Source organism: Vulpes vulpes, chromosome 6 (genome assembly GCF_048418805.1).
Source record: "Vulpes vulpes isolate BD-2025 chromosome 6, VulVul3, whole genome shotgun sequence".
Taxonomy (NCBI): Eukaryota; Metazoa; Chordata; class Mammalia; order Carnivora; family Canidae; genus Vulpes; species Vulpes vulpes.
The window spans coordinates 88,827,078-88,849,483 of NC_132785.1; the positions used below are offsets into that span (position 1 = coordinate 88,827,078).

Consider the following 22,406-nt stretch of genomic DNA (forward strand, 5'->3'; position numbering starts at 1 on the left):
TTTTGGAATAAATAGCCCTAATTCTTCTAGATTTCTCATAAGACCTGTTTCCTTGGCCTTTTAATAATTTTCACAACTCTTTTCTGGACATTTTCCAAACTTCCCACTACCCATCTACATTACTGAGTCCAAAATTGGACTAATTCTATAAGAGCTATGAGAAGAATGAACCAGAGGACCTGCTCCCATGGCCCTGTATGCTTTCTTCCTGCTTAATATGCCCCAGGGGTGTGGTCCACGTTTATGTTCTAGAACTATTGAGTCATTTTTCTTGCTGTGAATAAATGCCAGCTTTGAAAAAAACCCCAATAAATTAGGAAGCCAAGGCTTTTAACAGTGTCTAATAGAACTGCTGTTGCTGCTAAAGTAATGTCAATCTCTATACATATCATTGTTAGTCAAAGGAAAAACATAAAAATGAGTGATTTTTTTTTAGCATCAGGAATTTACAAAGCATGTCAAGCAAATGGATCAACTAAATGCAGCATATTAATATTGTTGGCCCAAGGAGAGCAAAATCCTCAGTTAATAAAAAACTGGGGAGGGCTCATTGGAAGCAAGCAAATAAGCTAAGAAAAAGATTTTACAGGGCAAATTGTTTACAAGGTTTAAAGTACCAAGATTTGGTGTCTTATTTATAACTTTTGGGGGACTTAAAAGAGAATATTTGTAATAAAGAAAGTATCAGCTTATTGCTTTTAAAAATACTCTTAAACATCTAGCCACAGGGAAACATGTTCATAATTTGATATTTAAACATTCAGTATTTGATTTCGTTAATTACTTTGAGAGTTATTATCATTTCATTAAAAATTTCTTTCAGTTCAGTTTGAGGATTAGAAGAGCTTTCAGAATTCTTTTAAGTGATGCTTTTATTGCATTTTTTGGTCAGTGCTTTTTTCCCTGTGGGAATACATTTTCCATTTTCATAGAGTCAATGAAAAAAATTCCATTTACAGAAATTTGTTATATAACAAATTGATTAAACAGACAGATTAGGCTAAGATAATATCTCCTGCACTAACCAGCTGTGTGACCTTGAAAAAGTGACTAAAACTCTCTGGCTTAAGTTTTTGTGAAGATAAATGTACATAGAATTCTTAATACAGATTTGGAACATGGTAACAGTTCAAAAAATGGTAATGTTAACAAAGATGTAAGTGTACCCTAAAATCTTTATTAACTTCTATTTGTTCAATTAATTTGAATTGTGATATAGTCCTTTAAAGTATTAGTCATCTCACTATTTTAACAATGTAATTATTAATAAAAACATAAAATATTGGTCAAATTAACAGCCCTTTAAAAAGTCCAGTTGAAATGCTGCTTACAAAATTGAACTATTTTCTTGCTTTTGTTTCTCTGACTTTACCTGAAAAGTCTTCGTTATTTCCTTATGAGGCTTTATTAACTTGTGACAGTTCTACCTCCTTGAAATTTGTGTGTGCTTTATGGCATGTATGTTTTTCTCATGTATGTTTTTTGCTAACCAGCATACCATAGTTTTCATAATCATCTGCCTGTAATCACATGTGTATCCCTTCCTTTCCTGTGGTTCCAGGATAGTTTAGTTTTTAAAATTAATAACTTTTATTTTCCTGATTTTATATACCCATGACATTTTTTCTCTAATAGAGTTGTTTCGTGACAATTTTCCTAAGCCTATTGAAAACTTAGGGAACTTCAGTGTAAAGTTTCTGGCTAATAAAAAGATGTGCAAATGGATGAATAATACTAATATTCAATTTTTCTCTCCTAATGGAAACAAAAATGATCATACTCTGTGGCAAACTGTTACTTTGGTGGCCAACAATGAACCATGACTTCTGGTAATCATACCCTTGTGTAGTTCCCTCTTACACTGACTCTGGACTTGGTCGTGGAACTCTCTTTGGCCAATGAGACATTAGCAAGTGTGATACAAGTGAAAGTCTGAGAAGTGCTTTGATATTGGGGCTTGTTTTCTTGGAATATTTTCTTTTGGAACCAAGCTGCCATATTATGAAAAAGCCCAAGCAGCCATGTGGACAGGCCTAGATAGAGGAGGGCTGGGGCCCTGGCCAACAGCCCTTGTTGAAATCGCAGCTCACAGCCAGCACTAACTTGCCAGCCTTGTGAGTGAGCCATCTTGGAAGTGGGCCATCTAGCCTCAGTTGAGCTGCCCCAGCTGACACCATATGAAATAGAGACAAACTGTCCCTGTTGGATCCTGACCAAATGACAGAATTGTGAGCAAATAAATGATTGCCATTGTTTTAAGCTTCTATGTTTTGGGATGGTTTCTATGTAGCAACAGATAACTGAAACATACAGTCATTCTCATCCCTGACCTTAGGTATATAATCAAGAGAACCTGGAAGCAAACTGGCTTAATGCTACATCGATGCTAGACAAATGTAAATGTCATCCAGTCAAGGCATAATTAGATCTTGGGAATGAGGGGGTGCCTGAGGTTTGAGTGAGTATCAAATGGTACTTTTCCAGAGGGAGCAATAGTTTCATTCTTCCTCCTAATCCCCCCTCCTGACACACTTACTGATATATATTCTTGGAGGACTAGGCGGTCAATAAGACAAAGTTCCTGCTCTGATGGAGTCTGTTTATCCTCCTTCCACCTCAGTTGTTTACCAGGATGTCATACCTTTTGATATCTTGAAGTCTGACTTGCTTTCTCACCCCTTACACAGGACTAAATGTTGACAAATGACCAAAAGGTGACTGGCCAAGAGAATGAGCCAGTGGGTCATTCACCCATTTTCAAAGACAGTGACTGAGACAAATAACAGAAGAATTGAGATCTTATATATGCTACATTCATTCTTAAAGGATAATTCTTCCACACATATATCATCTGACAGTGGAAAAGCTCTGCATTTTCCTTTCTTCAGTGGCCAGTGTGTCTCTCAACAGGTCCCCTGACACCAGATTTCCTTGTACAATGTTTCCTGGCAACTCCTTGCCAGAGGGCATTATCCTCTTCAGTACTCATCAGATTTGTGATGCCTCTCCAGACTGCACACTTCTTGGTGTGTGAGAGAGTAGGTGGGTTTTAGTAACTAGGGTGGACCTGCAGGGTGAGGCAGCTCTTGGCTCCAGCTAGAGAGAAAATGAAATGGATGGTGGGTTCCAGGTTCCTCCTATGCTGAACAGCTTACAAGAGGACAAGCTTTGGAAATCCTGGAGATGTAGAAAAAAGTAGAAGAGAGAGTTTTTTGCACTATAAATACTTTATTTAGTCCAAAACAGAGGAATCACTGGTCATTTCAGGACACTGTGGAAGGTTAAGCCATTTTCCTTGTAGGGAGACAGTGCAATGTAATAGTGCAAGAAAGGGCACTGGGGTCAGGCTGCTCCAGTTCTTAATGATCTTTCATGACCTACTAATCCCATGACCTTGGTCAGGGTATTTAATATCGCTAAATCTCAATTGCCTCCACCTGTAAAACAGGCAAATAATACCTACCTCATGAATTGTTGGGAAGAGCAAATGGGCATAGTAAATGCTCAGTAAACATCACGTATTAGTTTGCTCTTTTTCCTTTCCTTAAAAACAGCATTTTTCTTCTACTGATTGAGCATATTCTTAAATCTGCAAATCTTTGAAAGAACTATTTTAACTGTTGTACAGACACACGTTTTTGGATGCATTCTGTTTTCATTTTCTCATAAGAAACCTACGTGCCACTTTGAAACTTTCTAGCTTCAGAAAACCTTTAATCTAAAAATATATTTTAAAGCCATATCTCATGAGTCTTTTCATGCATTTTAACATTTAAATGATCTGTATAGTCAAGAATTTAAAGTAAAGCATATTTTTCACAACTCATTATAGTATATAAGTAGGATTTGTGAGGCAGCTTTGAGTGGTTTCTGGCTGTGGGAAGGTTTTGATCATGCATACTTCTTGGAGCAGTCCATTCACCAGGGAGTTCTAGGATCCCTATTGCATGGGGAGTCTTAAAAGAAGTTGTATGTTAGGGTCTTTGTTGTCAAGCCAGCCAGGTTCATCTATATGCATGCAGGTCAGTTTATTGACAGAGCTTGACAAATACTTCATTTTATATCCATTTCCTCTCTCTCTCTGTCTCTGCTCCCCTTCCTTTCCTTCCTTCTTTTCTTGTTCTGGTGTTCTCTTGCCATCTTTCATGTTAAGCCTTGCATTATTTTCCTTCTGAGATACCTAAAGCTGCTGATTTTTTTTTATACCCATAGAATAAGTGGCAACTAAGGTCATCCATGTAATCTTTAAAATTTATCTTGTAAAATAAGAACTTGTCACTTGTACTCTTCATTCAAAGAGAATGTCTGTGCTTAAAGACTGGACAGAACTTTATGAGTGTGTTCAATCCTTCTTCCTTTGGTAATCAAGGCATGGGAAGCATGACGTAGAGTCCATGCACATGTGTGTGAGACTCATGGACTCTGCAACTAGAAAACCATGTTCCCATTTTATAGCCACTCTTTTTCAGTTACTTCCTTATCCAGTACCCACTCAGTAGGGATTTACCTGTTAGTTCCCTCATTTTGATGTTTTCCAATCTTATTACTTCTAGGAATGGGCCCAGCATGGGTGCCAGATTATAGCAGAGTCAGATTTCAAGTACTTGTTTTGACCAGATGTCTGAAGGGCACAAATCTTTCTGTTGATTATAGGTCTGCTCATAGGGTTATGCCCAAGCAGTCTTCAGGGGACATGGATATTTCTGACTTCCCAGACTTGAGAAGTATCCTATTATTAGCAATGAGTCTGAGTCCTAGAATCTGGAAAAGTGCTCTATGCCTTCAGTGAATATGTGAGAAATGACAAGTTGATGTCCCTGGAGGGTGAGGAAGTTTATTTTCATGATGGCTTATATCAATATTTGACAGCAGTATGCCATGATTCATTTGATATCAGAGCTTGGTAGAATGATGGACCCTTTATAACTATCTAATACTCTGTGAATTTCCCTCCAAGAAAGAGCTGTGTCTTATTTCTCCCTGTGTTCCCTTAGCACAATATCTTGACAGCAAGTAGACACACAGAAAGTGCTGATTGCCTGAATGAATGCATACTCTGCTTAAAACTTCATCAATTCTAATAGATGCAGTCATTTTTATGATTAAGGCTCTAATGTTGGCAGGGAATTCATTACCAGGACAAATTCTGGGTATCCCTTCATAGTAACATAAGGTCTAACCCATGCATGCTCTTCTGCTTTCCTAGGACCAAATGAAATGTTGCCCTTGGATGTGGAAATCTCAGGTTTCCTGGATACGGGAAAGTTTAGAGGCGATACTCAAATGAAGATCAATAGATAGGGGTCAGGGGGCTGCTCTAGAGATCGTTGCTAAAGGTGGCCTAGGAAAATGCTCCTGTTGCCAATCAAGGTATGCACTACAGGGATGGGAATTTGGGGAAATAGAATTAAGATTAGAAAATTAGTCTTACATCCCCTGCTAGACTCTGAAGTTGATCTGTAATTGACATGTGTGGAAGGGAAGAGTAAAGAACCTCTTCCTTCCAGGACCACTTTGAGAAAACATTGAGGTGGCTGTCAGCTCCCTCTTCCCTTATTTTTGTACGTAGTCCAGCCCTCTCATTGAATAGACGAGGAGGCTAAGGTTCAGAGTGGCAAAGTGGTTTCTCAGAGTCATCTAAACAGCTACAGGGCTGGAGCTAAAATCCAGTGCTCTCGAGTCTCCAGTGCACCATTGTTCTGTCAGTTTCCTACTCCATCTTCCACAGAGATCATTCTCAGAAACCTCCTCTCCTGGCCTCTCTCACCATTATCATAACTACAGTATGTGAGGAATCCACTACGTCACAGGCACTGTGTACTGGACATGTGTTTTATTTAATCTTAACATCTTCATAAGGTTGGTCCAATTATAATCCCCACATCATGGATGAGCCACCCTAAGTTTCGAGAGGGTAAGCAGCTTACCTAGGTTTCCAAAGCTAGCGCAGATTCCAAAGTTCATGCTCTTAAACACTGTGCCCCATGTCCCTGCAAGGGCCTTGATTGGTTCACAGGCTCTTCGTGTGGAACCCACAGAACATTTTTTTTTCTATCAGTCATTCACGTTTGAGTGGAAATAGCCTATGTACTCGTTTTCTAGGGCTGCCATAACAAAGTACCACAAAGTCTGTGGCTTAAATAACAGAATTTTTTTTTCTCATGGTTCTGGAGGATAGAAGTCCAAGATCAAGGTGTAGGCAAAGTTGGTTTCTCCTAAGGCCTCTCTTTCTGGCTGACAGATGGCCACCCTCTTCCAGCGTCTTTACCTGGTCTTCCCTCTATACATGTCTGTGTCTTAGTTTACTCTCTTAATGACACCAGTCACATTGGATTTGGACTCACCCAAATGGCCTTATTTTAACTGAATTACCTCTTTCAAGACTTAGTGTCTAAGTGCCAGTCACATTTTGAAATGTTGGGGGTTAGGACTTCAGCATCTGAATTTGGGGGAGGACATAGTTCAGTCTGTAACAGCCTGATGTGCTGTCCCTTCCCAGACTATTTTCATTTTGAAGCAAGACTCTTAGGTATAGAAATGCTTAACCCCAAAGCAATAACCTATAGTACGTGTTTCATGTACCAGATTGATGCAGTATGTACTCTGTTTAAGGGGAGGTGAGAAGAATACAGGTTTTAACTTCGCTTTCCATAATATTGGCCAATCCTGACTTACAGTTAGTTTGAATGTATGAATTCTCAGATCATTTTAAGGGACTTAGGTTATAAGAAAAACAATTCAAACTGGTAGTTCCTGTTCATCAGAACCTCAGTTGACACCATACATTTCTAATGATCATCCCATTCTGGGAGAATCTGTAACCCTCACAATTTAACGTCATTAACAGCAATTTTCAAATTCCAGAGGTGTCTCGGGTGAATTCCCAGGGTCAGTGAATGACACGTCCCCAGAGTCATTTACTGTTAGCTTGAGAGCTATTTGCTTGGCGTGCAAATAATTCCCTGGCTCCTGACTGAAGAGAGGCCAATTCTTCTTTCTCAGGAAGGCCCTTAAATTCTGTTTATAAATCTTTTGTCATAAAATCCAGACACAGAGAGCCTCCACTTGCACTCTGGCTGCTTCCTAAATGAAGGAAAATCAAGGACAGGGCATGTGGATAGTTCATATAACCGGACTCCAAGCACTGCCCACCTGGAACCACTAGAACCAGCAGTCAATGAGAGAACGAGGAAGAAGCACTGCAGGTCAGAGTATGGGGCCTCCGGGGTTTCTCCTTCCCTGGGTGATGTGGAGTGTACACAGTGGCTCTATTGTTCAGAAAAAGACCAAGGTGCCAGGCTCCTGCACTGAGAGAGAGTAGAAACTTCTCCCCCTCTCTGCTCTTCCTGTGCCCTATCCACCCCCACCCCCTGCCCCACCACCTTGGCATTTGAACCTGCTGCTCAGGTCAGGCCAGTTGGTGCAGATGGCATGCTATTCTATTGGACGTGTCACACCTGTGTCAAAAAGGTGTCTGTTTAGGGACATAAAATGCTGACTGACGTTTCCTTTTCCCCTCACAACACCCACAACTCCCTGGCTGGCTTTAGTTTTCCTTGAAGAGTTGCTGGGTTAAGCTTATTCTGATTTAAAGCCAGCCCTGTGATGGCAGCACTTTGAACATGAAACCCCCATCCTTAGTATCTGATCCCAGCTCTTCTGTAACTCGGTGTGTGAGCAACACGAGTGGCCTGACCTTGCGGAGCCTCTTCCTTCTGTAAAATCATTTCTTCATCCCCTTAGAGCTCCGTCTCCAATGAGAAACAACCGAGCAGTGCATGGCTATTGGCCAAGCTGAAGGATCTGAGAGGCCCAGCAGTGTCCCGGGCGCTGTTTGTCGGGACCCGGCGGCTGATTCATTCTGCCCCTGGGGCGGGCTGAGGGGGCAGAGGTGCCACTCGCTGTGCCGTGCGCTTGCTGTCTCCCTTCCGGAGCACCCTCCTTGTGGCAAGTCTGGGCTTCACCCCGAGTACTCACAAAAGCAGGTCAGAGCCTGAGAGAGAGGGTGGCCGCAGGAGGAGGGGAGGCTCCCACATTTGTTTTTGATCCTCCAAACACACCAGATGGACTTAGGATAACTGAGGATCTGTGAGCGAACATTCTTGTCAGGAGGCCAAAGAGGACAACGCCAGAAGCGCTCTGTGCCAGATTGTGCCGAAGGGTGACGCTTCCCCTCAGAGCCTGGGAGCCCCAGGGCCTGCTCTCTGCTCCGGGGAGAGGCAGATGTGGTGCAGAAAGCTCCGGCATTTCCTAGCTCTGTTCATAGCTCTCAGGCACCTTGGCTAGCCAAGAATCATCCAGTTCTTTGCTTCTCTCCCTCCCACACCCCTCCCTTTCTTCCTTTCTCATTCTCACTTTCAAAAAAGCATTCATCTTCTCTTTTCAAAGCCACAGCAAAAATGTTTATCATTTTTAAATAAGAGGGTGAAACCACAGTGAAGAAATTCAGCTCCTGCTTTCATGGACCATCCTTCCTCCAGAGCAACGATGTGTCTCACACTTAAATACCCACAGTCATCAACAACTATTTAATAAACATTATTCAGAACACCTGGGAAGATAAAGGTTTTAATGTTATATATTTTTCCATATACTTGAGAACTGTATTCCACGGCCAAGACATTTCTTACACATTCACACAGTCATCAGTGTACTATTAATTTGTAAATAACATGCAATATTTGTTCATGGAGGTGGAAGGGATTTTTACATGACTCATAACCATCTGGTTATATAGCAGGAAATGAGGTGTTTGTCAAATTTCTCTTTCTTTTTTTTTTCTTTCCTGAAGAAGTTAAACATGTGTTCCGTGGCCTACAACCTGTGAGAGGTCTTGTACTATTTATCGTTATAATCCGTGGGCTTGCGGTGCATGTGTTGCCAGGGAGCCCGGTGGCTGCTGATCACAGCTGCCTGAAGTTAATGATTCAGGAACCGCCATCTGCGCTGAGTTCTGTCTCTGCGTTCAGTATGCAGACACATCCAGGGGCAAAGGCAGCGCTAAGGCTCACAAATCCACATCCTGCTCATCAGAAAACTTTCCAGGTAGATGGTCCAGCTTTCTGAATTTTAAAAGTTCAGGTGAGTCATGAGAATCTTGCATTTGGGGAATCTGTAGGCCAAGTTAGTCAGCCAGCCTGTGTGACAAGTTGGACACTAATATGTAACTTGGCAAGCTACAAGGGTCTTACTAATCAGTGCCAACAACCTCCTTTTTTATATGCAAATTCAGTTTTCCAGTTATAGTTGTGCTGAAGTGGCTATTATATGTTCCTGTAGTTAAGACTAAGTGTTAAGCCACATCATTGTGTAGAACCAGGAGGATTTATCCTTTGCTGCGACTGTTCGAAATCACCCTTCTAGAAGGTGCTGGACTGGGGAAGAGCTGACCCTTGGATTAGTCAGTGAGGAGCTGAGTAGGATCTGAGAGATTATATCTTATCTGCAACAGAAGGCTAGAACACAGATAGGCTGCCCAATGAGCTGTAAACCCAAAAGATTTGGTTTGTTCTAGGAGTATGACATCAGGAAGGAAACTAAGCAAAAATAAAGAGTTTCAAGCAAAAGATGGGGTACAACATCCTGGAGAGAGTTCCCACATCACAGAGCACAGCTATAGGCCCTCTTTTTAAGGGTATCTGTGGCTTTTGCCATAGGTGGGGAGACAAGTATTAAGATTAACAAGTTAGGTCAGATGCTTTCCCACAACCCCACAATACTGTAGGTAGGTTCAGACCTAGAGCTTGAGACAAGAGAGGTAAAGTTTTCAGAAATTTTGAGATACTTGCAAAGTCTGTGTTGTATGCAGTGATGATTTGTAGGCAGAAAAGAACAACTTTTGCATAGTAATCTCTTGCTTTTTGTCAAAAGTAAGGGCATAAGCGTGTTGTATTTTGTAACTTGCTTTGCTAGTAAATTGGCTATGTTTGATATATTTAAAAGTGTGACATCCTGGGAGAAAGTTTGTAAGCAATTGAGCAACGGAGTTTTTTCCTAGGATAAAAAAGGGGAAAATGACCCTAGGAAAAAGTTGTATATATATATATATACATACATGGAGACATATAACAAGAATTCTTAAGATGAGGATTTTCTCTCAGCTTTAGAACTGATTAGGTGCATATCTTGAACCTAATAATTTAAAATATTTGGTCTGTTTCCTTGCTTATGACATGGAGATGTTGGTACTTATGTTTAAATTATCGGGGCCGGGATCCCTGGGTGGCGCAGTGGTTTGGCGCTTGCCTTTGGCCCAGGGCGCGATCCTGGAGACCCGGGATTGAATCCCACATCAGGCTCCCGGTGCATGGAGCCTGCTTCTCCCTCTGCCTATGTCTCTGCCTCTCTCTCTCTCTCTCTCTGTTACTATCATAAATAAAAAAAAAAAAATTAAATTATCGGGGCCATCCTGAGATAAGAAGAACAATTGATCTAACTGTGCTTCTCCACCCATCATCCCCTCCCATGAACACCAGTGTAAGTGGCTGTTTATTTCAGTGAGAAGATAGGAGTCATGGTCTGTATAAGGCAGAACTAATGTTCTTTAGTTCTATTCCTAGTTCTATTCTTGGCAACTTACTGAAGAATCCTGGATATGCATTAATAGACAGTTTCTCTAAAGGGGAAAGGAGGAGAAAAAAAAATAAGTGGGATATATCAGAAAGGGAGACAGAACATGGAAGACTCCTAACTCTGGGAAATGAGCTAGGGGTGGTGGAAGGGGAGGAGGGCGGGGGGTGGAGGTGACTGGGTGGCAGGCACTGAGAGGGGCACTTGACGGGATGAGCACTGGGTGTTATTCCGTATGTTGGCAAATTGAACACCAATAAAAAATAAATTTATTATTAAAAAATAGTTTCTCAAAGAATATTCTCTCGTTTACATATCAAAGACACATTAGTATCCGAAACAATGTCATTTAAAATGGCCAATACTTATAAACTGAGCAAATTTTATATCTTTTTTGAATATTTAACTACTCACTAGAGATTCTTAGATTATGAAAAAAGGACACTAAAAAAATCTCTGAAAATCAGTCTTTCAGAACAAAGAAATAATGATAAGCCTAGCTTATACTTTTCTAGATTCAAAAAGTCACATCTGATATACTAATAATTCTCTGTGAAGACATCAAGTAAACTGGAAGGTTGGAAAGAAAGTTCCCAACTGGGGACAACGGACCCCAGAACGTTCTCACTGGTCTCTAGATTTTCCTGACCCTAAACTGTCCTACCCACTGCTGCATAAAAGAATGGCCCAAACCTAGGTCTGCTCACTTCTTGGCTTAAAATATCAGTGGACCCCCAGTACTTATTGAATAAAACCCCAGCTCCTGGATCTGGTCACTAAGTTTCTCACATCCTGGCCATAGCCCATTCTCAGGTTCTGTTTCCCACACATTTCCCTGTCCCCACCCCAAAGAGGCACACCCTGGACTCACTGCAAACTGCTCATTGCTCCCTGGGCAAGCCCTTTTCCTATGTGTCTGCCCTTGCTCATGTGCTTTTGTCTACTGATGCCTGGGCCCCAGCTCTGCTCTTGGAAACCTTACCCCTTCCTTCATTCCCTGAGTCAGAATGAACCGCTCCCTCTTCCACCTTCCACACACATTACTGTGAAGCTTCCTTCTGTTTTGTATTAACATCAGTCTATCTTTGTGCATTTCCCAAACTGTGTAGGGCTGCTGCTCTGACAAATTATTTAGTCTTTCATCATTCACATTTACTTGAAAATAGTAACTGCTCAATAAATGTTAAATTTACTACTTTCCTCTGTAGTAGACATTATCCACCATCTGAGTGTACTAAATCAGTATAGGTATATCTATGTCTAGTGACATCTCACTAATCTAGATTAAAAATTGAGATACTAATCTGAGTTAGAAATATATCTGATCATTAGAATATTGTTTCCAAAATACGACTTTATTATTTTTGAGTTCCTGCAGTTACCAGAGTTGGACTGTAAAGTGCTAGTTCTCCTTGAATTGATCCTGATGAACAATTTGAAATAATGCTATCATGATAGCCTTAACAGTACCCCCGACTCCCCTACCCCTCATGTGCTTCTAATCCAGTCAAGTTATCAATACCTAACTAGGTGGTCTGGAATTGTTTATCTACCTAAGAGAACTGTTTTCTTAGAATTGTTATTCTAATTCTACTTATATTGATTGATTCTCTCAGAATAAACTTTAGCCCAGCTCTTGTCAAAATTGGTGAAATCACTGAATCAATTTAGGTAGAATTGAGAGGTTTTATTGCATAAGGCAAAATACTGGGGAATAAGATAAAATTGAATTTGTTTTTTCTTTTTATGCTTCAAAGTTCAGAGAATGTTGCTCTGTTGAATTAGCAATTCTTTCTTTTTTTAAAAAAATTATTTTTTATTCATGAGAGACACAGAGAGAGAGAGAGAGAGAGAAAGAGGCAGAGACACAGGCAGAGGGAGAAGCAGGCTCCCTGCAGGGAGCCTGATGTAAGACTGGATCCTTGGACCCCAGGATCATGCCCTGAGCCAAAGGCAGGTAGTCAACCGCTAAGCCATCCAGGCATCCTAAAAGCAGTTTTTAAAAGAGATACCTCTAGCTGGCACTTTAAAAGTAGACTGAAACACAGAAAAACTGGGAGTTGGGACAGATTTGAAAAAGTGTCGCAGTGGTCTGGGACAAGGTAGGGATGGATTGTGGGGACAGATGTAGGAAGAGCAGGAGGCATGGCAGCAGGGTGGGAAACTGGGGCTTTTGAGACCCACCTGGGTTTGGTACTGGCATCCTCAGTCTCTAGTTATGGGTCCTTGGGCAACTTCTTTACCTTCTCTGAAGTAAAAATGGAGTTCATAATCCTGCCTCAAGGTGTGGTTGGGAGGTAATGTACATAAGGCCCCTGGCACCGTGTGTGCATACAGCAGACCTTCCTGAGAGCCACTAAGGAGGGTTGTTATCACCACTGTCATTACTCTTGCTGCTCCTGATGCTGGCTTGGAGGGAGAGGAGACCCTTAAAGCTGTCTCTATAGTCTCAAATTTCTCTGAAAGGAAGAGTAAGGCACCTTTAATAGAATTAAGATACACAGACACTGGGCAAGCTTGAGGAAGGAAAGATGAGCTCAGTCTTGTACAAGTGACTGGAAAGTTGTCCTTTTCACGACACACAGAGCTCCAGAGGGAGATTGCAGGAGCCTAGAAGCAGAGAATCAATCAATCAGGGACAATGTTTAACTCCTATCAGGAGGGCAGGTAGGGGGCATCACCCCTGCTGCACAGCTCTGTGGGCCCATGTGCAAGGTCTATGCACCCAGGTGGGCTACAGCTCTGATTAGCCATAATTGGTATTTTGCAGCAGATTCGAAGTCCCAGGTCATTCTGTAAAGACAATTGTAGGTGGATAGAGATAACTGGATGGGGTTAAAGTAACAAGCCTTTTCCCCATATAGTTGCCTCAGTGGCTTGGAAGATGACCTAGAGTGGGGAATGCTACAAATTCTTCTCTACATCCACAGGAAGGAAACATATGAACATGCCCCCTCCTATTTGGATATTGTTTACCCTGGGGAACAACAGTTTTGAAAGTGGTACCTCTCTGATGCTGAAAGGCCATGAGTCCCTAGAGAAAGTGTGGTAGCCCCAGAACTAGGCCGCTGGTGGTATGATAGGAAGGTCTTTGGACAAGGAGTCAGGAAGACAGAGTTCTGGCACTAGTGCTCTACTTCCAGCTTGAGGGCTGACCTTCGATCAGTCATTTGCTTCTCTGGGTATCAATTTTTTCCCTTTACAATGTTGAAGTTGGACTGGAATCATAATACTTGAAGAATAAATCATAGAATCCTTCCACCCCACACACACTCCCTTGGTCCTAATTGGTGGCTCACCTTGGAAGTAGTTTTCTAGAACCCGAGTGAAAAGCCTTAATGTCATTCTTACATCTCTCCTCATATCTCCTGGTAGAAAATTGCCAAGTCTCTTCTTCTCCTAATGATTTAAGGGCTTATGCTGAATCAGAAGGAACATGCCATTTTATTTTTATTTTATCTTATTATTTTATATTTAAAGCATTTTGTTTATTTATTCATGAGAGACACACAGAGAGAGGCAGAGACATAGGCAGAGGGAGAAGGAGAAGCAGGTTCCATTCAGGGAGCCTGATGCAGGACTCAATCCTGAAACCCTGGGATCACGCCCTGAGCCAACCACTGAGCCACCCAGGCAGCCCATAACCTGCCATTTTAGTACAAAGAACAGAAGCTCTGAAATTCTGTATATATGTGGTTAACTCTTTGTTTTTCAGTTTGCTATGCACTACATATATTCCTACATGCTATTTAGCAATCAGTCAAAAATTAAGGCCCTTTGTAAGTCTGAAATGGCTTTAGGCACATTGCAAATAAAAAAAGATTGGGCAGCCCCGGTGGCTCAGTGGTTTAGCGCCACCTTTGGCCCAGGGTGTGATCCTGGAGACCTGAGATTGAATCCCACATCAGGCTCCCTGAATGGAGCCTGCTTCTCCCTCTGCCTGTGTCTCTACCTCTCTCTCTCTCTCTCTCTCTCTCTCTCTCTCATGAATGAATAAATATAATCTTAAAAAAAAACATCACTCACAACATAGAAATTGAAGTATCTCACACCAGAGGGACCTTAAATGATCTGTTCTCCAACCCCAACTAGGTTATAGATGAGGAAACTGAAGTCCAAGGAGGTTGATTGTTCTGCTTAAGATCACAGACCAAATCAAAGTCAGAACCAAGAGCAGAACTCAGTTCAATGACTTAGAGAATACCTGAGAGATGAGGCAATGTTCATGGGTTGCACAGTGGTTCTCAGACACTAGTGTACACCAGACTCCTGTGAGGAGTTTATAAAAATACAGCTTCTCAAGTCCCCTCCCCAAAGAGTTGATTTAGTGGGCCTGGAGTGAGGTCTAGGAATCAGCATTTAACAAGCTCTCCTGTTCATTCTGATGGAGGAGCCCAGCCCCAAGGGCAACTTTCAAGGAAAATATTGACTTCTATGGGCCTATGATGTCCATAGAGAGGTTCAGATGGGTCAGTTAAGTCCAGCCATGACTGACTACAGAGAGCTCCATCCATAGGCACAGGATAGAATGCCTGTGCCATGTAATGAGAATGAACTATTGGTGCCCAACAAGGACCCATGGCTTTGGTCAGTGTTTTTGTCCAGTCTTGACAAGCCTTAGGCCCCGATCTCAGCTTGCTGGGGGCATCCTTGGTGGCTCTTCCAGACCCTGAGATGGGCTCTCACACTTTTTTAGGTTCTTCTGGTCACATTCAAGATGAACACTTAAGAGGGAAACAGACCTTTCCAATTATTCCTAACGGTGCTCCAGTGCTACAGTGTCATTAAAGAACTCTCAGAGATGTTTGCTAGCACACGGACACCAAGATAACCCAAATTTTAGGTGAGGTTGTACACTTGTTTTTTAAAAAGGAATCTATTTATTAGCTGTTTGTATTAATTAACTTCTTTGGTGTTGTGACAGAAACCAAGCCTAGGAGCCTAGCTTAAACAAAAATGAAGAATTAGTAGTATGGGTATCTTAGAGAACCTCAGTCAGGAATGTTCTCAGGCCTCAGAAAAATCCTGGAACCAATTGCAACAATGAAATGGAAGCAGAAAGCTGCTAGGAATCCCTTTCCATCTTTTGTCTTGTCAGGCTTCTCTGTTTTGTTCACCTTCCTCCATCTCCCTGTGGACTGCTGAATACTGGCTACATGATATTCCAGAGCCAGCCACAGCTTCCCAGAGTGGTCACCCAGAGAGGATCACTGGTAACATTTTATTTTTTTTTATTTATTTTATTTCCTAAAGACTTTATTTATTTATTTATTTATTTATTTATTTATTTATTTGAGAGTGAGTGAGAGAGAGCATGAGCGGGGGGGGGGGGGGGGGGGGAGTAGCAGAGGGAGAGGGGAGAGGGAGAAACTTGATCCCAGGACCCTGAGATCATGACATGAGCTGAAGGCAGCCACTTAACCAACTGAGCCACCCAAGTGCCCTCCACTGGTAATATTTTAGAATATGTCCTGTTAGGGCTTTTCTTTTGTATAAATGTATACTTTCAAACAAAATCAGGATCATATATTATATATTCTTCTATTACTTTTTTGCTGTACCTATTAATAAATGTACCACAAACATATTTCTATTTTATCACCTACTCTTCTATGTACTCATTTGTAATAGCTGATTAGTACTCTGCCATATGGATGTCCAGTGGAATCTCTCTAGTCCAACCTGACCAGAGCAACTTAAACCTTTTAACTTAAAACATATCCCAAGCCCTGAATTTTAGGTTAAAATATATTTACTAACCCAGAAAGAAAGCCATTGGCATCATTATAATCCCTCCCTTAATATTTTACAGTTGTCCACTAGCACCCAATGCAACAGTATTTTGGTTATTTTTTTTTTTTTCTTGGCAGCTCATTTTATCCAGCCTTTTAAAAACATTCAATCCAGTGTTTGGAGAAATAGAAATCTCTCTGCCATTTCATTGGAGCACATTTTATTTAATTAAATTACATACTTACCATAAAAACAATTAGCATAAACAGGTTTGGGAACAAACAGAATGGATTCCTGCTGAGCATAGGACTCACCTAGTGGGAGTGTGTGTGGGTTAACTACAGAGAGCCTGTTAGCTGAGAGTACCCAGCACTCAGCATACTGGGGCATTAGACAATAAGATTATGTAAAGAACAGAGAGTTACGGTTAATCTAGGGGCTATTTCGATTTTCAAGAACACTTGTACTATACAGTAATTTATTTAACCAACTTCCTGTGTTGGGCATCTGAAGGTTGTTTTTTTGTTTTTGTTTTTATTGCCCCTCACTGTTAAAAGTGATGCAGCATTAACTTTCCATAAAGATAATTCTTTGGGGCACTTTCCTAATTATTTCCAGAATTGGAACTACTGAGTAAAATGACATTCATCTTAAAGACTTTAAATACACATTTTCAAATTGTTCTTTAGAAAGGTTTTCCTAGACTTGATGTTTTAAAAGACAATTGAAAATAGTGAGAGACCAGGATGCCTGGGTGGCTCAATGGTTAAGTGTCTGCCTTCAGCTCAGGGTGTGATCCTAGAATCCTGGGATTGAGTCCCACATTGGGCTCCCTGCATGAAGCCTGCTTTTTCCTCTGCCAATGTCTCTGCTTCTTTCTCTCTGTGTTTCTCATGAATAAATAAATAAAATCTTTAAAAAGAAAATAAAATAATAAGAGACCTTTTAACAGGGAGTTTAATTAAGCCACCAACTTCATTCTTCTACTTATGGCAGGAATGCAAGTCTTATCCTTTATCCTAAAACAGTGACTTCACCTCCTCTAAGACATGGCAGGAAAACACCTTCCCCTTGTTTTCTGTGACAATAGCAACAGTTCCCACGGATGAAATTTATTTTTCATCTAGTAACTCAACCCATTTGGTTTGAGGATGTGGCCAGGCAAAATGAGCCAAAAATGCAAGATTAAGGCAACTTGATTTTTAGGCTTTGTATATAGTTGAGCTTTGGGTTTGGCCGCTACAAACAGTTTCCATGGTTTGGGAGTTTTTGTTGTAGCAACAAGTTCCTTAGGCAGTAGTCTGTAAAATGCAAGGTCCCTCTGTGAGGAACATCTTGAACTCTGAGAGTAAGAGGATCAGATCAGGTGGTGTCTTGCACGGGTTCTCTGGAATGCCCATCCTACCCCAAGCTCACGCCAAAAGTAAAACAGTCATCAATTTCTCTGGAGAGTTTTTCCGTTGTTTGGAACTTCCAGTGGTAGCATTCAACTTGCTAATGTCAACAGGGCTGGAACGGGGGACACTGGCAGAGGTACATGAGTCAGACTAATATGAAGTCACTATATTTGAGTGAATTTGAAGCAGCTGCTCTCCTCTCACTTCTTTCCCACAGTATTTGGGGTGGTGGTGTGGGTGCCTGATTGGGTTGGCCTTACTCCTTACAAGGGTGTCTGTCCGTGGAGATCACTGGGCTCATGAGGCTTGAGAATGGATATTGGAAAGCAGGCCCTTGGGGGGGACTGCCCAAGGTGGGGCTGAAACATGTGGCCCAGCCAGGTCACCCCATACTCTGCTGAGCAGAAGGTGAGAGCCAAGGAATGGGGCCAAAAGGAAGGCCTTTGAGTAACCAGAAAACTCAGCGGTTGAAGTCTGGGCAAATTCTGCTGAGACTAGATGGCTGTTTCATCTGTGTTTGGCAAACTTACATGGGTAAATTGTCTTCATTTGAAAAGGCTGAGGTAAAATGGACTGTATAGCCTTGGAAAGAATGCCTGCAAATGGTGGTAGGAGAAGGGGAGAGTATATTTGAGCTCCAGGTTTTAAAAAAGGTGAAAGAACAGGAGTCAGAAGGACCTCTCTCTCTCTCTTTTGATTTTATTTATTTGTTCATGAGAGAGAGAGAGAGAGAGAGAGAGAGAGAAACCTAGGCAGGGAAAGAAACAGGCTCCATGCAGGGAGCCCAATGTGGGACTCGATCCTGGGACTCCAGGATCACTCCCTGGGCCAAAGGCAGGTGCTAAACCGCTGAGCCAGCCAGGTGCCTTAGAAAGACATGTCTGGCGAAGCAGTCATTCCTCATGCCATAGGTTGAGGGGACAAGAAGGTTCTCTGAATCCCCATTTATTTATTTAAAATTTTATTTGTTTGTTTGAGAGAGAGTGCGAGAGAGCAGTAGTGCAGGTTGGGGTAAGGGTGGAGGTGGCAATAAAGGGCAGAGGAGAGAGGGAGAGGGAGAAAAAGACTTTTCTGCTTATCAGGGAGCCAGACCAGGGTAGGGGGAGGTGCTAGGTCCCAGAATCCTGGGATCATGACCTGAGCCCAATGCCGATGCTTAACTGACCAAGGCCTGCAGGCCCCCATCTGAATCCCTTTTAAATCTTTCTCCTAATTGCTTATGAAATTTGAAGTACCCTAATAGAAATTCACTTTTTTGAAGAGTATATCACAGCATAAAGTAATTGCAAAATGAAAGATATAAAATAGTATATGAAACATGTATAAGATAAAATAATGACACTATGCATCTGATCTATGAAAAATAGTTTATTGTTACCTTTCAAATCCTTTGCAGGCTCTTAACTCTTCAGAGAAAATTATATTCCTGATTTTCATGTTTATCCTCACCTTGCTTTTCTTTAAGGTTTTGCCTTTATATTTATTTCCCTGTAATGCATATTGTTTGGTTTTACCTATATTTGAGCTTCATATAAATGGAATCATACTATATTCTGCAACTTTAAAAAAAATCAATGTTGTATCTTGGAATTCATCTATATTCTTGTGGGTGTCTATAGTTTGTCTCCCTTATAATTGTATTGAATGAATATGCCACAATTTGAATTTTATTCTACAATCGATGTCCATTTGTATAGTTCCTAGATTTTTGCTATTATAAAACAGTGCTGCTATGAATGTTCTTGTATGGATTTTCTGGTGCATATGTACAAGACTTCCTCCAGATTTATTCTTAGGTGAAAAGAGGTGGGATCATAGGTCTTGTAAATCTTCAAATTTATTAGAAAATGCCAAATTATTTTCCAAAGTGGTTGCACCACTTAAATGTCCACTGGTGGTGAATAGGTATTAAAATCATCACTGTTACTTGCTATTTTCAGAATTTTTAATTTTTGGTTTTCTGGTATATATGAAATAGTACTGCTGTAGTTTTAATTTTCATTTTGCTTACTACCAGTGAGCTGATATTTCTAAGTTTATTGGTATATTTTCTCTGTAGTAATGTTTGTTCAAGCTTTGACTTTTTTAATTTGTAAGATTTCTTTATATATCTGAATATTAAATTTTTATCCATTGTATTTGTTGCAAATAATTTCTTCTGGTTGATGATTTATATTTTTATTTTCTTTTTGGTGTCCTTCAATATACAGAAGTACTTAATTTTAATATAGTTGATATTTGCCAAGGCTTTTCTTCATGGCTTGTGCTTTTCAGCCTATGTTCTAAAAACTTTCTATCTCACGATCATAAAGATATTCTATTTTTTTCTAAAAATTTTAAAATATTATCTTTCTCACTTAAGTCTCTTTAATTCACCTGGAACTGATTTTCACATAAGTTGTGAGGAAGAGATCCAATTTGATTGGTTTTCCTTATGGCTAGCCAAATGCTCCAGTACCATTTTAAAAAAAGTCCACCCTTTCTTTTCTGTTATATAATCCCTCTGTGCCATAAACAACATGTGCACTCTGTTCTGTTTTATCCTTGAATCTTATTCCAGTGTTTTAATTGATACAGCTATATAATAAATCTTGACATCTGATTGGGCATATTCTTCTACTTCCAGTCCAATTTTTACCAAGATGATCCTCAATCATATTGGCTCATTGAACTTTTGGTTCATTTGCTTCCATGTGCATTTTAAACACAGCTTGTTGGGCAGCCCCAGTAGCGCAGCGGTTTAGCGCGCCTGCAGCCCAGGGCGTGATCCTGGAGTCTGGGGATCGAGTCCCACGTCAGGCTCTCTGCATGGAGCCTGCTTCTCCCTTTGCCTGTGTCTTTGCCTCTCTCTCCTTCTCTCTCTCTCTGCATCTCTATGAATAAATAAATAAGATCTTTAAAAAAATAAAAAAAAAATAAACACAGCTTGTCTAGTTAAATACCTACCCACATACATACATACAAAAGGGGAAGTTAAAAGTAAATCTTTTGAGATTTTGATTTGTACTGCATCATATTTATAGATTTTGAGATAATGGCATCTTTACAGTATTGAGTTAACCAATTCATAATGTGTTCTTAGCTTTACATTCATTTATTTTGTATCTTTGAAATAACATTTTATAATTTTCTCTATGAAGGCCTTGTACATTTTTTAGATGTGTAGCTCTATATTTTTGATGCTACTGTAAATCAGTGTTCTTAAAATCATGCTTTAGAATTCTTTGTTCATATATATCTAAAATTGTGAGCCTAAACATATAGTATAAATGACAGATGATGATAATTTGAACTGGAGGTGGACGGTGAAGATGGGAACGGTGAAATTATGCATATATGTGAAAGATCAAGCCATCAGGATTTGTTGATACAGTAGGGTAGTGTGATATTGACATCTTCTATATTTGTATATATATGAGGAATTTTTATGTGGGCTTATATTTTGAAAACTGTCATTGCCAGTTTTTTTGTACCTGAGTCAAAAATGGTTTCCTATGTGGCTTTTTTTTTTAAAGTAGGCTCCATGTTCAATGTGGGGCTTGAACTCATGACCCCGAGATCAAGGTTGCATGCTCTACCAACTGAGCTAGCCAGGTGCCCCAAAAATGGTTTCCAACAGAGAGAATTTTCTCTTTGCTTCTGCCAGGCTCCTGGGCAACTACTAACCCCAAACCACTTTAATCTCAATATTCCCCTTGAGAAGTTTTGGATGCCCTAGATAGCATAAAGCCACATAAACTCTGGCTTCTGGTTGAGAATATCCAAAGGGGAATTTTTCTGTTTCCCAACATCCCCACAGTTTGAGAGAGGTACTTTTCTTTACAGTATCCAGGGATGAGGGCATTTTTTTTCCTAGTCTACTTAAATGAACCCCAGCTTCAGTGGAGATCTCTTGTTAGCATCCCTACTGTTTTCTGTAGAGAACTTTGTCTCTTCCACCCTAAGCCTTTTGTGAATAAACACTAATGCTTACTTTCACCTGGGTTTGGCAAATCCTTCAGGGGAAAGGCCAACCTAAGTGCTCTGCTTCTCCTTCTGGCTTCTTACTTTAAATTGAGTTTTTTGGCCTCAGAGAATGTCTTGCTTTCTGGACAGCTTATCAACAAATTTAAAAAGATGCTAAAAAACATTTTAACCAGGATTTTACTTTTCTCCACTATGCTGCCAGAAATGGATATCAACTTCATTCCTCTAAGTTGAGGTTTTGGTCCTTGTTAAAATGTAAATGTCTGTGCTTGAGACAGCATGTTAAGGCAGTATTTCTCACAGTGTCATCTTAAAACCACTGCCATAAAATTCATCTGGCATGCTTGTTAAAATGCTGATCATGGGTCACATCTCAGACTTCCTGATACAAATCTTGGGATGGAGGGAGGAAGAATTTGTATTAAGTGTTCCAGTGGAGAATCACATTGTTAAGTTGTTATCTGTCTTTTATGCTTTTGTAAAAATTAGTTTCAAATTCTTTGCTGAAACAAATTTTCATAACAAAAAAGCTTATAAATAGTTGATATCTGGAGAAAAATGTCTTCCTGATATTGGCATGAGAAAAATTGCTATTCTTACCTATATATTTAGGTTATTTGGTCTCAAAACCAGTGGTTAACTTGTTTTGCTGAATTTTGTTGAGACCAGTCAATGAAATGTTAAGGCTCATTTTTTCAGCCAAATTTATAAAGAAACCTTAGAGCTTTGAAAGGTTAAATA

General features: G+C 40.5%; 1 protein-coding gene across 4 annotated transcripts in view; it reads left to right on the forward strand.

Moving 5' to 3' along the window:
- The first annotated feature begins 8,905 nt into the window (after positions 1-8,905).
- Positions 8,906-22,406, forward strand: part of FRMD6 (FERM domain containing 6) — a 314,363-nt gene continuing 300,862 nt past the window's right edge. For 2 of the 4 annotated variants that reach the window (XM_072761554.1, XM_072761557.1), the window contains exons 1-2: positions 8,906-9,081; positions 15,668-15,782. The gene's annotated coding sequence lies outside the window, so the exon portion shown is untranslated. The remainder of the gene's footprint in view (positions 9,082-15,667; positions 15,783-22,406) is intronic. The other 2 variants (XM_072761555.1, XM_072761558.1) reach the window with 2 other exon arrangements.